This window comes from Dipodomys merriami, unplaced genomic scaffold, assembly GCF_024711535.1.
Source record: "Dipodomys merriami isolate MVZ:Mamm:240054 unplaced genomic scaffold, mDipMer1.0.p SCAF_9, whole genome shotgun sequence".
In the NCBI taxonomy this organism is placed as follows: Eukaryota; Metazoa; Chordata; class Mammalia; order Rodentia; family Heteromyidae; genus Dipodomys; species Dipodomys merriami.
This window is the reverse complement of record NW_027206512.1, coordinates 42,876,675-42,893,646: the sequence shown is the minus strand read 5'-3', so window position 1 is coordinate 42,893,646 and position 16,972 is coordinate 42,876,675. Positions and strand designations below refer to the sequence as shown.

At 45.7% G+C, this 16,972-nt stretch overlaps 1 protein-coding gene across 2 annotated transcripts in view; it reads right to left on the bottom strand.

Annotated features, from left to right (window-relative positions):
• The window catches only part of Rbm47 (RNA binding motif protein 47), a 133,987-nt gene that overhangs the window by 60,957 nt on the left and 56,058 nt on the right, over window positions 1–16,972 (bottom strand). For both annotated transcript variants that reach the window (XM_070012478.1, XM_070012477.1), the window contains one exon: window positions 13,876–13,958. The gene's annotated coding sequence lies outside the window, so the exon portion shown is untranslated. The remainder of the gene's footprint in view (window positions 1–13,875; window positions 13,959–16,972) is intronic.

Genomic DNA, 16,972 nt, shown 5'->3' with positions numbered 1-16,972 from the left:
TAGTGCCGGGCACGTAAGCTGCTCTGAGGTAAGGTGAAGAGATCTGTTTTGGGTGGGTAACACAAATGACTTCTTATCTGCCTTCTCTGGGGTGTGGCCAAAGGGCAGGGCAAGGCCAGGCTGCCTTCTCTTGCTCAGGGCTTACACCACCTGCTCCCAATTGCTCTTTAGCACCATTAGTTAACAGCCTTACCCAGACCTTATGGCCTCTCCTTCCCCTTCCTTTCCAGGTTTTCTCTCTCCCCCTCTTTTCCCTGCAAGACAGAATGGGGCAGTGGAGGAGGATGAAGACTTTTAGTTCCGTATCTTCTGGTCTTTTATGGGACATTACCAACAGCTTAAAGCAGGGGTTTCGACAAATCATATTATTATCCAAAGACAGAAAGACTCAACAACTAGCCCGGGAGCACAAAGCCACCACTGGAGGACTGGCACGGATGCTGGTGCCAGGATGCCTCTGTGACCCATCAAGGCACTGGCTGACTCCTCACCCCAAATGAGGCATTTGTGTATGAACCCCTGGACACGAAGTCTAGGGCCTTACTGTGCAAGAATATATTACAATTTGTGTGTGTGTGTGCCGGACCTGGGGCTTGAACTCAGGGCCTGGGTGCTGTCCCTGAACTTTTTGGCTCAAGCTTAGTGCTCTACTGATTGAGCCATAGCATCACTTTTGGCTTTTTGGTAATTACTTGGAGATAAGAGTCTCATGGACTTTCCTGCCCAGGCTGGCTTTGAACCCCAGTTCTCAGGTCTCAGCCTTCTGAGTAGTTAGGATTACAGGCATAGGCCATGGGTGCTTAGCTATATTTAAATTTTGATAAATAAAATCCAAGGACATAATATCTAAATGCAAAAGAGTGCTACAATGATGCAGAAAATTCCCATATAAGCAAAGGCTATCGTTGGGAAGTTTGATGTCGTTTGTCTTTTTCTCTCCCTCCCTATCTCCTCCTTTTCCTCCCTCCTCCCTCTCTCCCTTGTGAAGACAAGGCAGCCAATGAGACAGCCATCAAATGCCTCGAAAACCAAGCCTCAGGTACCAGTGCCTACAATTCCCATATACCTGATTGGGGGGGGGGGGTCACGTAAGTGCAATCACAGGTGAGAACACAGGAGGGGGGCTGCTCTGCTGCACCAGAAGGCTCCACCGGGATGCTTGCGCTCTGCCTCAGTCTAACTCTCCTCTCTGGGGCATGCCATAACTTCCTCACTCTGTGAGCATTCTTCAGCCTGTCCAGATCCCCTCTCCTCTATTTCCGGTCCCTCTGTTCAGAACCCATTTGGCTCTGTTGTCCTTCACTGATTTCCCTGTCCTTCCGCAGGGTGTCTTCCCTCCACCTTTTCTTCCCATCCCAATGGCCACCAGTACCATTCATGGATGTCTATTATTGGGGTTCTCAGTTGACCTCCAAACCCAATCTAATAGTGTAATTTCCTCACTTCAGGTAAGCCTGCCTGCCTCCCTCCCTCCCTCCCTCCCTTCCTTCCTTCTTCCTAAACTCAGGGCCTGGGCACTGTCCCTGACCCACTTTGTGCTCAAGGCTAGTGCTCTACCATTTGAGCCACAGCACCACTTCCAGATTTTTCTGAGTAGTCATTGGAGATAAGAGACTCATGTACTTTTCCTCCCAGGCTGGCTTTGAACCCTGATCCTCAGATCTCAGCCTCCTGAGCAGCTGGGAATGTAGGTGTGAGCCACCATGCTTGGCTGGGTAAGCCTTTCTTGGTCATCATTTCCTGGGGTCACAAATGAGATATTTGACTTTGAGTCCTGTGGGCTGTGCTCTGCTCTGCACCTGTATGCTGCTATACCCAAATGGGACAGTTCAAGCTGTTCGGAGGTAATTCTGTGTCCCTGAGAAAGGACTGTGCCTTCTACACGGTGTTTAGTGGTAACACTTTCCACCTCCAGCCATGCCATGCCATGCCATGCTGTTTTTATTTATTGACACTAGGTTGCCAATGTGCAGGTAGAATCTTGAAATGGCTGGCTACAGAGCTCAACTTGGCAGAGTAATTAACCTGGGGAGATCGCTGCTCTACCACCCTGTGCCTGTCCAAAGTGTCTGTCATTAAGGGGGAATAAAGAAAGTAAAAAGAACCAACCCTTTTGGGTTGGATGCCTGGCTCAAGTGGTAGCGTGCCAACCAATGAGCAAATGCAATAGAGAGAGAGAGGAAGAGAGGAAGGAGAGAGAGGGGAGAGAGAGGAGGAGGAGAGGGAGAGGGAATGAATCTGTCAGCCTAGTGCTGTCCTGGGTATTTCTGTGGTAAGTATAGATCTGACTGCAGAAAGGTTTCAGATTCTGAAATGGCTTTTATGTGTGTATGGGGGTGGGGGCGGGTCATGGATGCTGGGCCTGGGTGCTGTTCCTCAACTCTTCAGCTCAAGGCTAGGGCTTTACCACTTAAGCCACAGCGCCACTTCCGGTTTTCTGGTGGTTAATTGGTAATAAGAGTCTCAGAGACTTTCCTGCCCAGGCTGGCTTTGAACCGTGATCCTCAGATCTCGGCCTTCATACTAGCTAGGCTTACAGGTGTGAGCCACCAGCGCTGAAGATGCTGAAGATTAGAAGAAAGAGGTGGAGATTTTGTGCTGTAGTCTCCTAGAAGTTCCCAAAGCCCTTGAAACTGCCACAGATCACTCAACCCCAGGACTGTGGCCTTGGAAACTGCTCAGGACCCAGCTCTCCCTCAACCGAGAGCCTAAGGAAGTATGTTCCCAAGTTGCCCAGGAGAGGCGAGGCGGGACGGTGGAGGAAGGAGCCCCGCCCAGCGCTGTCTTTCCCTGGACCTCCACTGAAGCAGCAATTCTCTGAGCCCTGGGCACCAACCAGGTTCTTAGTCCTACATTTGCCTCTTTGCTCACTGACATTTGCATGGTGGTGAAAACGGGAAGAGTGATTTTGGAAGACTGGACGGCACTACAAACCAGAAGACGTGGCAGTTCTCATCTTTGGGCAAAGGGCTTTTGTTGATGTTGTTTTAAAAAGCAAGTTTTTCTTTAAAATGACTTTTATAAAACATTAACAGTAACTTTTTTTTTTTTTTTTGCCAATTCTGGGGATTAAACTCAGGGCCTGGGCACTGTCCCTGAGCTTCCTTTGCTCAAGGCTAGCACTCTACCATTTGAGCCACAGCAACACTTCTGGTCTTTTGTTTATGTGGTACTGAGAAATTGAACCCAGGGCTTCAATGCATGCTAGGCAAGCACTCTACCACTAAGCCACGTTCCCAGACCCTAACATTTTTTTAAGCTCTTGACTCTGTGTGTGTGTGTGTGTGTGTGTGTGTGTGTGTGTGTGTGTGTGTGTGTGTGTGTGTGTGTGTGTGTGTGTGTGTGTGTGTGTGTGTGTGTGTGTGTGTGTGTGTGTGTGTGTGTGTGTGTGTGTGTGTGTGTGTGTGTGTGTGTGTGTGTGTGTTGGTACTAGGGCTTAAACTCAAGGCCTTGTGCCTTGTTCAAGACTAGCGCTTTACCACTTGAGCCTTATCTCCACTTTGGTCACCTTAGTGTTTAACTGGAGATGAGTCTCCTGGACTTTCCGGCTTGGGTTGGCTGTGAACTTTGATCCTTACATCTCAGCCTCCTGAGTAGCTAGGAATACAGGAACGAGCCACTAGCACCCAGCTAAATCTTGATTCTTAAATATAGAGGAAGTATGACAGTTATTTCTTCTGTGAACCTATCAGGTTCACAGAAGGCCTCAAGCATGGCTGAGCTGCAGTGGACTGGTGGCCACTTTTATCTTAGAATGACAACTGTATGTTAAAAAAAAACAAACAACGGGGCTGGGAAGTTGGCTCAGTGGTAGAGCGTTTGCCTTGCATACCTGAGGCCCTGGGTTCGATTCCTCAGCACCACATAAGCAAAAAGAAAAAAGCTGGAAGTGGTGCTGTGGCTCAGGTGGTAGGGCACTAGCCTTGAGCTGAAGAGCTGAGGGACAGCGCCCAGGCCCAGAGTTCAGGCCCCACAACCAGACCAAAAAAAAACCCAAACAACTATAGCTATTCAGCTTTAGATATTTGGCAGCCATTTTCTAGAAAATGAAAGACATAGTCTGTTACTTTAAAGAACACCACTGACAGTTATCATCAAGTTCAAATTGGGGGGGAACTTGAATCTACCTCCAGTGGCTCAAGTGATAGGATACTAGCCTTGAGCAAAAAGAAGCATTAGGGATGGTGCTCAGGCCCTGAGTTCAAGCCCCAGGACTGGCAAAAAAAAAAACAAAAAACAAAAACATAAAGATATTGAATCTACCTCCATGACTTCATAACTTCCCAATAATTAAAGGCTTCACTGACCAGATCAATTGCAATGATAACAAATTCTAACATTATATTATATCCTGAAATGTGTCAGTTTTTGGAAGATCTTTTACAACTCAGTGAACTGATACTTTCCAAATGACCAGCATTACAGAACCATTTATGTCGGAAAGACCCATTCAAAGTACAAGACAGGCTGAGGACGCTAATGGAACAGAGCATGGAATATTCATTGATATGGTGAGAAGATGCATACAGCAATGGATCTTTATGAAGCTACCCGTTGTGGAGTTTGGCATGTAATTTCAGCTATTCTGGAGACAGAAAGAAAAGATCATGGTTGGAGGCCAGTGCAGGTAAAAAATTAGTGAGGCTCCAACTCAACCAATATTTGCATGTTGGTGTATACCTGCCATTTCAGCTATGTAGGAAGTATAAATAGGCAGATCACAGTCAGGCTGGCCCAGACAAAAAAGCAAGACACTATCTCAAAAAATAAAAATGAATGAGGACAAAAGGGGGATTGAAGGTATGGCTCAAGTGATAGAGTGAATGCCTAGCAAGCTCCAAAAATGAAAAAAAAGCATGTTTACAATCATCTCAAAGGGATACTAAAAATATCTTTCTCTTTTCCAAACATATAACCTGGTGAGGCTGAATTTCCTCTAAATACTTCAATGAAAATAATGTACCTCAATAGTCTGAAGCAGAAAGAAATAAATACAGAAGACTTTTCTCAAACTCATCACTAAATACAGTCAATATCTACTTTTTTTTTTTTTTTTTGGTCGGTCATGGGGCTTGAACTCTGGGCCCGGGCGCTGTCCCTCAGCTCTTCAGCTCCAGGCTAGCACTCTACCTCATCACTTCTGGTTTTCTAGTGGATTATTGGAGATAAGAGTCTCCAGCCTCAGGCTGGCTTTGAACTGTGATCCTCAGATCTCAGCCTCCTAAGTAGCTAGGATTACAAGTGTGAGCCACCAGTGCCTAGCAATTATCTACTTTTTGAAATATAGTTATTTTTCATTAAATATGCTATTTATGTTAACATAAAGTTATTATTCTAAAAGAACTTAAAAACTTTAATTTCTTTAAGCTCTAAAGCAGTAAATAGCAATAAACTAAAATACATGAACAAGTACATAGTTAGGCCAGGTATGGTGTAATACCCCTGTAATCCCAGCACTCAGGAAGTTGAGGCAAGAGGACCTCCAGTTCTGTAGTAAGAGCCTGTCTCAGACAAAAATCAAACCAAATCGAACCAAACTAGAAGCATGCTTCGCTCCTCAATAATTTCTAAGAACATAAAAATAGGGTTGCCACATTTAGCAAATAAAAACGATACTTTAGTATAGTGTGGTCCATGCAACATTTGAGACTCATTTTACCAACAAATTATTTTATATAAAGTTTATATCTAATTGGGTATCCTGCATTTTATGTGCTTGTTAAGATGTCCAGAGTCCCAAAAGTTGGATCAACACTGAACCAAACCAGGCCCTTCAAACACACTAAAACACAAATACCAACACATATAAAGCTCCCACTGTATACTAGACACAAGGCTAGATTTTTGATATATGCAATTTCCCCCAAAAGCCTATGTAACGGATGTAATTATAATTCCTATTTCCTCATCGGAATGAGGAAATCAAACCCAAAGAAGCCAAATGAAGCTAACACTGGTTAGCATGATTGGAACCCAGTGCTGACTCAAGTTTCCCCTGGCAGGCCTACACCACATTATCACAGAGTCCTTAGATGAAACCACTAGGCATGGGGTACTGCTATTAGTTGGAAGGTGCGGGGACCCTGGTGATGAGTTAGAACCATCTATTTGGGGAGGGGGAGGGGTACACACACACACACACACACACACACACACACACACACACACACACACGTGAACTGAGGGACCGGACACTGTCTCTTAGCTTTTTTCATACGAGGCTGGTGTTCTAGCACTTGAGCCACAGCTTTGCTTCTGGCTTTTTTGGTGGTTAATTAGAGATAAGAAGAGCCAGGACTTTCCTGCCCAGGCCGGCAGGATCTTCAGATCTCAGCCTCCTAATTACAGATGTGAGGATCACAGATATGAGCCGTGAGAGCCTGGCTGCTAGACCCGTTCTAGGGAATGAGATGGGTATTTCTCCCGATGAATCTGTGCCAATTGAAGCAAAAGTGGTGCACAGACCAGGTGACGTTTTCACACAAGCTTGACCCCAGCCACTGGGAACACTTAGGCATTCTAGCAAACAAACCAGGGTAAGAATCTAGTATGGAAGCGCGGAGAGACCTCCACTAGGCACAAGCTCTGTAGATCTAAACCTGAATTTGCTTGCAGCTACCAAGGGAAGGGCTTCCCCACATGCCCTCCTCCAAATGGAATGCAGGCCAGGGAGGGAAGGTTCTAGACCTTCCCCAGGGAAAGATTTCCTCAACAAAAGGAAGATTTAACATTTCTGTTTATTGTAAATGTGAGTTTTTATTAGAGGTGAGCCACTGGATTATGATCACAGCAGTTGTATATACAAAGGGTTTTGAAAATTAGCCTAGGGGAGAAAGAGGAAGGGGAAAAAGGACACAACAGAGGGAAATAAATACCCAAATTGGAGTGCCTATTAGACAGTTAAAATGAGGTACATTTTAGAAACTGAGACTTGATACTGACCTAGATAACAGGAAAAAGAAGAAAAGGGAAGCCTGGTGCTCTGGATATTGGCCAATGGGCATTAGAAACAAAAGTGAAAGAAGTATTAAAAGAAATTCAACTTGGAGGTGGGTACTGGTGGCTCAGTCCCAAGATCCAAGCTACACTGGAGGCTGAGATCTGAGGATCAACCCAGATCGGAAAGTCCTCAAGAGACTCTTATCTCCAATTTACCAGAAAAAAAAAATACAGTAGTAGAACTATGGAAGTGAAAAGGCTAAGGGATGGCACCCAGGCCCTAAGTTCAAATCCCAGTACCAACACACCAGAAAGAGGAGGAGAAGGAGGAGGAAGAGGAGGCGGAGGAGGGGGAGGAGGAGGAGGAGGAGAATTTGCTGGGATGACAGGTGCACATTACCGCATCCAGCTTCACTCCTTGGAGACAGGGCCTCACGGACTTTTCAGTCCTAGCCAACCTCTATTTAAAGCAGCTGTCCTCCCCTTCTCAGCCTCCCACACGGCACCCAGGCATTGCCACCTAGTTATGAGTTGAATAGAAGTCCAGGGATCTAACGAACTGTCTTCCCAGGCTGGCCTCAAACGGCCATCCTCCCAGTCTCAGTCTCCCACATAGCTTAGGATAACAGGCACACACACACAGCACTCAGCTATGGGTTGAGAAGGGATCACATGACATGTTTCTGCCTAGACCAGCTCAAACTGTGACCCTCCCAATCCCAGCCTCCCAAGGAGTGAAGGTTACAGGTGTGGGCCACAGATGCCCACTCTAGTTCTTCTTTCTACTTTCTTCTCTCTTTTCCTTCTTCTTCTTTTTTTTTTTTTTTTTTTTTTTGGTTGGTTGTGGGGCTTGAACTCAGGGCCTGGGCACTATCCCTGGGCTTCTTTTGCTCAAGGCTAGCACTCTACCACTTGAGCCACATCACCACTTCTGGCTTTTTCTGTTTATGTGGTATTGTGGAATCGAACCCAGGACTTCCATACATGCTAGGCAAGCACTCTACCATTGAGCTACATTCCCAGGCCTGTGGCTGATTTTTATCAGTCTTCATGAAATCAGTATGGTTGCACTGTTACTATTGCCTCTTTTTTTTTTTTTTGTCAGTCGCGGATCTGAACTCTGAATCTGAGCACTATCCCTCAGCTCTTCAGCTCAAGGCTAGTGCTCTACCACTTGAGCAACAGTACCACTTCCAGCTTTTTCTGCTTATGTGGTGCTGAGGAATCGAACTCAGGGCCTCATGCATGCAAGGCAAGCACTCTACCACTGGGCCACCTTCCCAGGCCCACTATTAGCTTGACATCTAACAACAGCAGATACCAGTGCATGTGACTGAAGAGAACGTCACTTTGTATTTGTCTGCTCTTGGCTCGGCTGCAATGGATGCATCTAGTAGCAACTTGTTTTAGGCAATGCATAGCATTGCATGAGGTTCCATCTCTGCACAGCTTGGATGCCGGTCTAATGACTGGCATGAAGACCTTTCATCTTGGATTCGTCAGCGCTGACATTTGAATGTCACCCATGAAATGTGCCTAAGATTTGAGGATGTCATTAGACACCAATTTTAGGCTCAGAACCTTAAACCGCTACTGACCTATTATGCTGCCAAAGGACACATGCATTAGTAGGTAGAGTCCCACAGCGTTCCCTTTCTTTGTGTGGGCTGGAAGTCAGTCTCTTCCTTGTAGGAGACAGACAGACCTCCTTTGTAGGTAGACATCACTTGTCCATGTTATTGGTTTGAATCCTGGCTCACTTCTACCTTCCTACCTTTTCACTTGAAAATGGGTTATCTTGTTTGGTAGACAAAATATGATCAATGAGCCAAAGATAGATAGCCAAAGGAATTGCTGGGTCTATGGAACATTTGTAAATAAAATAATTTGGGCTGTTTGTGAGTTGTGTGTGTGTGTGTGTGTGTGTGTGTGTGTGTGTGTGTGTGTGCGCGCACACACATGTACAAGTATTGGGTCTTGCAATCAGGGCCTTGTATCCTTGTTTAGCTTTTTCACTCCAGGCTGGTGCTCTATACCTGAGCCACTTGCACTGCTAGCTTTTTGCTGATTACTTGGAAATAAGAATTTCATGGTCTCAGGCTGGATTTGAACCTTGATCATCAGATTTCAGCTTCCTGAGTAGCTAGGATAATAGGCCTGGGCCACTGATTCCCTGGCTAGCATTTCACTCTGCACTTCTGCTGAGCAAAGAAGAAAGGCATCTTTGTAGCTCATGCACTTGCCTCAGTATCTTGCATATAGTGGATTTAGATAGGTGGATGAACTTGAATCGCGTTGAATCATGGGTCTTTTAAAATCTCTTAGTAGCAGTAATTATGATGATACAGTAAATAGTGACTATATGTGGCTGGACGACAGTCTCAAGTGAGAAAGGAGAAAAGTTGTTTTGCAGCCACTCTGCTAGGTTTGTGCTGAGCCGCCCTCTGTCATTTTGTGACAGGTCCTTGTTAGCAAATGACAAAACAAAAGACAAAGTGTTTTAACTCTGTTGTTTGACCTTTGGGAATATTTGTTCTTCGGCAAGTTTCCTTCATATCAGGCCATAGGAGTTATGCAACTGTCAAAGAGTGTCCCTTCCATCTGCCATACTGAGCTGAAATATGGGGACGGTCGTTTCTCAAAAGCTCTTCCTCGCCAGGCACTGGTAGCTTATGCCTGTAATCCTAGCTGCTCAGGAGGCTGAGATCTGAGGATCATGGCTCAAAGCCAGCTCTGGCAGGAAAGTCCATGAGACTCTTATCTCCAATTAACCACCAGAAAACCCAAAATGGTTCTGTGGTAGAGCTCTAGCCTTGAACTGAAGAGCTGAGGGATAGCGCCCAGGCCCAGAGTTCAAAGCCCATGACTAACAAAACAAAAAACAAACAAAAAAAACCCTCTTCCTTCCTTCCTCTCAATTGATTTTTAGGGAACTTAGGAAAATTCTGTTTCTGAGAAATTTGTGATTTCATCAACTGGACTCTTCAAGAGCCCTTACCAAAGAAATAATGTCTAATCAATTCACCTGTTCCTCCTTTTCAAATGCATTTTGCATTTTCAACTTGGAGGTTAAATAAATAATACCTATTTCCTAATTTATTAACTTCCTCAGAATGGAAATCTAGACTCTGATGAGTGGACTCTGAATTAGGACTCAAAATGTTTTACTATTTTAGCTGAGTGCTGATGGTTCATGCCTGAAATCCTAGCTACACAAGAAGCTGAGATCCAAAGAATTACTGTTTGAATGAAGCCAACCCCAGGAAGAAAATCTTGCCTCCATCTGCAAAATAACCAATAAAAAAGCTAGGCGGGGGCATGGCTTATTTGGTAGCGTGTCAGCCATGTGCAAAAGATTGAGAGCATGAAGCCTTGAGTTCAAGTCCCACTAGAGGGAAAGAAGGGAAGAGAGGGAAGGGGGCAGGCAGGCAGGCAGGACATGATCACATCAAATTCACTTCTGGCTGAGAAGGTAACAAGTTTGATATGCAATTGTGTGTACATGTCTGTGTGATTGTGTGTTCACACATTGCTGAATTTGTCAATCCCATACTGGCTGAAGTGTCCCAGCTCAGTAGTGCTCTTTTTTTTTTGGCTGGTTGTGGGGCTTAAACTCAGGGCCTGGGCACTGTCCCTGAGCCTCTTTGTGCTCAAGGCTAGTGCTTTACCACTTGAGTCACAACACTTCTGGCTTTTTCTGACTTGTTTATTGGAGATGAAAGTCTCACAGATTTTCTTTCCTGCCCAGGCTGACTTCCAACTGCTATCCTCTGATCTCAGCCTCCTGAGTAGCTAGAATTCCAGGCGTGAGCCACCAGTGCTCGCTTTAGCAGAGCTCTTAATAGAAATGTCAACAGAGACCTGAGCTCAAGGCCCAAGAGTCTCACAGCAGTTCAAGGCAGGTGCAGGGTCAACAGCTAGCCTCTGTTCTAGAACCACTTCCATTTATGTATGTCTGTCTGTCTGTCTGTCTGTCTGTCTGTCTGTCTGTCTGTCTGTATGCCCGTCATGGGGCCTGAACTCTGAGTGCTGTCTCTCAGCTCTTCAGTTCAAGGCTAGCACTTTACCACTTGAGCGGCAGCGCCACTTCTGGCTTTTTCTGCTTATGTGGTGCTGAGGAATCCAACCCAGGGCCTTACACATGCAAGGCAAGTGCTCTACCACTGAGCCACCTTCCCAGCCCCCACTTCCATTTAAATCCAGTCTTTGGATGAAAACTACTAATCATCTGGGTAAACCATCAACATCCACTGGTGCATCACGAAAGGAAAAAAAGGGAAACGTGGCTGGGGACAAATTGATCACCTTTCTGGGTGGACGGAAGAGGGAGAGCAGAACAGAGACTGGAGGAGAAAATTCAAAAGTTTGTTACAATCTGGGACTGGAAACCCAGCTCTCATAAGTCGTATTGACAGAAGAGGAAAGATGCCTGTCTGAACCGCAAAATAAAGTAACAAACAAACTTGGATCAATGGCTTTAAGAGATTTCAAAGGTTTGACTAAGAATCTGACCAAGGCCTTATTTTTACAAGAAATGCTGGCTCTGCTGAAGGCATTCATTCTCTTTGCCTCTCTCCCCAGAGTTTCAAGATGCCTTGAGCCCAACGCTCTCTGTCTATACCACGGCTCCTAGGCCCTCATAGAAACTTAGCTTTCCATGTAATATTAGTAACTGAAATCCTTTCCTTACTTAGCTCAGAGTACCTCTTAGTTCACTCAGGAGATGACCCCATTCTCTATCCTTAAAAATCCAAACCCATCTGAATACAGCCCAAATAGATCACATTTGTAACTACAAAAATAGATCCAGGAAATCTGTTGAAATTGTTTTGGGAAGTGGGGAAGGGAGACAGTGAAGAGATTGAAGGGTGAGATCGATCGGAATACAGAGAATTAACTGGAACACAATGAATGTATCCCACCTTGTATAACTATGTAAATCAATAAAAAAAATGTTCTAACGCCCTCCCACCAGATAGAGTTGAAGTATGCATACTGTACTTTATGAAAACCAGGCAATAGGGAATGTGTAATGTTGGCCCTTTGTTGCTTATCAGAGAAATGCTGTGTTTCTCTGAATCTAAGTTTCCATAAGATGAATTCAAATTTCAGGCATGTTAAGTGGAGGGCTGCATTCTATGGTTGATGACCATATGCAGTGAATTCTACAGGAAAAACTCACACTAGATATTGCCATGAAAGTTAGTGTTAAGAGGGTTTAACACAGGCGCTGGTGGCTCACACCTATAACCCTAGCTACTTAGGAGGCTGAGACCGTTCTGAGTCAGCTCAGGCAGGAAAGACTATGAGACTCTTATCTCCAATAAACCACTCAGGAAACCAGAAGTGGTGCTGTGGTTCAAGTGGTGAGTGCTAGCCTTGAGCTAAAAAGCTGAGGAACAGCGCCCAGGCCCAGAGTTTAAGCCCCAAGGCCAGGGGGGAGAAAAAAGAATTTAAACCAAATCATTTCAGCAGAATTATTTTTTTTCTCTCTCTCTGCGTGTGCGTGCTTGTGTGTGTGTGTATGTGTGCGCGCATGCACGTACTGGAGCTTGAACTCAGGACCTGGGTGTCAATCCTGAGCTTTTTTGCTCAAGGCTAGCAGTCTACTACTTGAGCCACAACTTCACTTCCGGCTTTTTTGGTGGTTAACTGGAGATAAGAGTCTCACATACTTTCTTGTTTAGGCAGGCTTTTGTTTTGTTTTGTTTTTTTTTGGGTCTGGGCCTGGGCGCTGTCCCTCAGCTCTTCAGCTCAAGGCTAGCACTCTACCACTTGACCCACAGCGCCTCTTCCGGCTTTTTCTGTTTATGTGGTGCTGAGGAATCGAACCCAGGGCCTCATGCATGCAAGGCAAGCGCTCTACCACCGAGCCACTTTCCCAGCCCCATGTTTAGGCAGGCTTTGAACCATGGTCCTCAGAACTCAGCCTCCTGAGGAGCTAGGATTACAAATGTGAGCCACCAGAGCTTAATTAATTTTTTTAAATCCTATTTATTTGTTTTTATTTTACTTCTAGGCATGGATACGCTGATGTAGCTTAGCCCTGGCTCCAAACTCTGCATCCTCTGCTTTAGTTGCTAGGATTATGGGTGTGCTCTACCACACCACCCAGCAATTTAGAGCTCTTTAGTAGTAGTAGTAATAGTAGCAGTAGTAGTAATGGGATTTAGACTCTGGGCCTGAATGCTGTCCCTGTGCTCTTCAGCTCAAGGCTAGCCCTCTACCACTTGAGCCACAGCACCAGTTCCAGTTTTCTGGTGGTTTATTGGAGATAAGAGTCTCATGGACTTTCCTGCCAGAGCTGGCTTTGAGCCATGATCCTCAGATCTCAACCTCCTGAGTAGCTAGGATTACAGGCGTCAGCTCAAGGCTAGCCCTCTACCACTTGAGCCACAGCACCAGTTCCAGTTTTCTGGTGGTTTATTGGAGATAAGAGTCTCATGGACTTTCCTGCCAGAGCTGGCTTTGAGCCATGATCCTCAGATCTCAACCTCCTGAGTAGCTAGGATTACAGGCGTGAGTCACCGATCACCGGTGCTCTTTAATTCTTAATTGTTAGAGTTTGCATTCAGCAAACACAAAAATAACAGATGTTTTATATTTTTTTTAATTTTTTAAGGGAAGTGAGGTTAGCTTTTGGTTGTCTCCAGGCCATCTTCACCATCCCTATATTCTTTTTTTTTTTTTTGGTCGTTCGTGGGCCTGAACTCTGGGCCTGGGCGCTGTCCCTTAGCTCTTCAGCTCAAGGCAAGCGCTCTACCACTTGAGCCATAGCACCACTTCCGGCTTTTTCTGTTTATGTGGTTCTGAGGAATCGAACCCAGGGACTCATGCATGCAAGCAAGCACTCTACCACTGAGCCACCTTCCCAGCCCACCATCCCTATATTCTTGTTCATTTGTGCCACAGTGAAGCTAAAGCCCCCTGACTTACCAGACCTCCTCAAGGAGCCAAGGACCCGCGGACTGCTGCTGGGGGACCTGGTGCAAGCTGTCTTAATTCTTTCGGTACCCGAGCTGTGAAATGGAAACGATAACATAGTGACCCCAAGTCAGTCATTAAAAACCACCGAATGGACAGGGGAGAGGGGAGAAACATGGTATTTCGCTATTACTGCTTAAGTCTGTGCTGGCACAGAATCACAAGGAAAGCTAGAAGACGGGGCACTGGAGGAACTTCCCGCCGGCCCATACACGATTGAAGAAAGGAGGGCACATCTTCCCTCCTCCCTGCCCCCCAGTTTTGCAAGACTCCTCAGATTCATATGAGCTAAATGGCGTTCAAGAAAAAAGGAAAATCTTCCTCTGCCAGGGAAGGAGGAACACACAGGAAGTGCCCACAGCTCCCCTAATGGCAAACTCTGCTCTGCTGCCTGATGGCTGGATGATCCTGGGCATTGGACACAACCTCTCTGAGCCTCTTGTTTCCCCTATCAGATAAGCCCAACATGATCCAGCTACGAAGAGACACCATAAGGACTGTACTCTGGGAGCCTGGCACCAATAAAATGCTCAGTGAAGGGCAAGTCATGATTGCTAGATTCATTTGAAATTCTTTCAACACAGGCATGTTACACTGTATGTAGTCTTTGAGAGTAAATCATCAAACACTGGTGTGTGTGTGTGTGTGTGTGTGTGTGTGTGTGTGTGCGCGCGCGTGCACGCGCACGTGTTTGTGCCAGTATAGGGGTTTGAATTCAAGGTTTCTGGACCTCACTTGGTTTTTTCAGTCAAAGAAAACACTCTACCACTTGAGTCATTTCCCCTCTTTTGGCTTTCTGCTGGTTAACTAGAGATAAAAGTCTCTTGGATTTGTCTGCCCGGGCTGGCTTTGAACCTGGATCCTCAGTTCTCTACCTCCTGAGTAGCTAGGATTGCCACCTGCACCAGGCTAAACATGGTTTTATGTATTCTCAATTGCGATTGTACCCGTCACAGCTGGCCTTTCTGCCCAGATACAAATAAAATGTCTTTTAACTGCTCAACTCCAGAGCTTTTCACTAGCTAGCTTCTCAACAGCTGGTTTTATTGTAGTATAACTTTACCAAGAATGAGTCAAACTAGGCTGAGAGTCCCTTCATATCCCCACCATGCAAGTTCATGACCTACCTTATTAGGTAAGAGAATACTGAGTTAGGATCCTACTAAGTAATCATTTGTTCCAAAGTTCTCCCCAACGCAATGGCCAAGTTAACTAAGCTTGAGCTTTTGATTAACATACAGTGCTCAAAGGAACTTTGACCCCCAGAAACCTGGCTTTGCCTGGCTTCTCTGAGTCTGCCCTGTATCATGAGTGCCCATTTGAAGGTAATAAAAGACCCAACTGTTTGCCTATGGCAAATGGAGGTGGGACCAAGAGCATTACACAGCTTTTATCTCTGTTCTCCTCAGAACCTTGGCAAAGGAGTCTGTAGCCCACAGGTCAATTTGGGGAGTGAACAGAATACACTGAAATGCACCCCAGTTCTACCTGGCATTTTGAAACATCAGTTCCTGAAGAACTAAGGCCCGGTAGCTCAGGCCTACAATCCTTGCTGCTCAGGAGGCTGAGATCTAAGTCTACCGTTTGAGGCCTGCTTGGGCAAGAAAGTCTATGGGAGTACCTCCCGTGAAGCAACAGAAAGTCAGAAGGGGAGAGCTGGCTCAAGTAGCAGAGTGCCAGCCTTGAGTGAAAATGCTAAGGGACAGTGCACAGGCCCTGAGTTCAAGTTCCAGTACTGGCCCCAAACAAAACAACAACAAAAGAAAAATGTTATGCTCTGAAGATCAGTGAACAGATTGGAGGTGGACTGTGTTATAACCAGCCAGATGTGACCATGGGGAATACACTGCTCGCCCACGGTTCTTGGCTCCCTGGGATTGTGGCATTACATATAAAACTGGAGTCAGACACAAGCAGGCAACCACAGAAGCTAAGAGGACAAGGGCCTGCCTACTCTGGGACCAACATTGCCTGCTTCTGTCACAAATGCACAAGCAACAACCCTCCCCATCTCAGAGGTGACCCTGTTTACAGACGGAGTCTTCAAAGAGGTGGTTAGGGTTAACTGAGGTCACTGGGGCAGCCCTAATGCAATATGGCCGCCGTCCTTATAAGAAGAGTATATTAGGACACTGACCATGGATGTCCACGCGTAGGCAGGGTAACAAGATAGCCATCTACAGGCCAAAAAGACACTACAGAAAGAATCAGCCCTGCTCACAGTCCCCCACCCCCATCCCTGGTACCAAAGTTTAAACTCAGGGCTTCATGCTTGCCCTGCTTGCTTGCTTGGCTGGTGCTTTACCACTCGAGTCGTGCCTTCAGCTTAGCTTTTTGTTACCTAATTGGAAATAAAATCTTAGACTTTTTCTGCCTCGGCTAGCTTAGAACCAAGATCTTCAGATCTCAGCCTGAGTAGTTAGGATTACAGGAACCCGAAAACCGGCTGTCACCCTAATATGGGACTTGAAGCTTGCACAAGTTTCAGAAAAATACATATCTAGTGTCAAAGCCCCCAGTCTATAGTATGTTGTTATGACAGCCAAAGCAAACTTACTTCCTAGATTCCCCAGCCTTATGCCTCAGGACAAACTTGCAAAGCAGGCTAAAAGTACAATTAAAGGAGTAGTGTGGTGATAGGATCTGGGAAGACAAACCTAGAAACCGTAATACAAAATGTGGGTGTGGCTTCAGTGTGCAACCTGTAGGCTAAAGCATCATATTTGGGACAATTAAACACATCACCATTACTCAAGTATGCTCACATACATGTACTAGGGAGGTGGAGGTGGAAGATCATGAGTTCAAGGTAAGTCTGGACTATGTAGTGAGACCTGGCCTCAAAGAAACTCATAACATCAAACGGAGTCTTGCAAACAAGAATCCACTTTTCATGTTTTTCACAAATATTAATTGAATACCTACTGCAGGCCAGGCTCTATGCTAGGTGCCAGAATAAGACTTGTGAATACAATGGATGCATTTGCTGCTCTCAAGGGACTTTTGGTTGGGCTGTGAGCTCAGGGACTGAGCTAGGCTGGAAAAACCA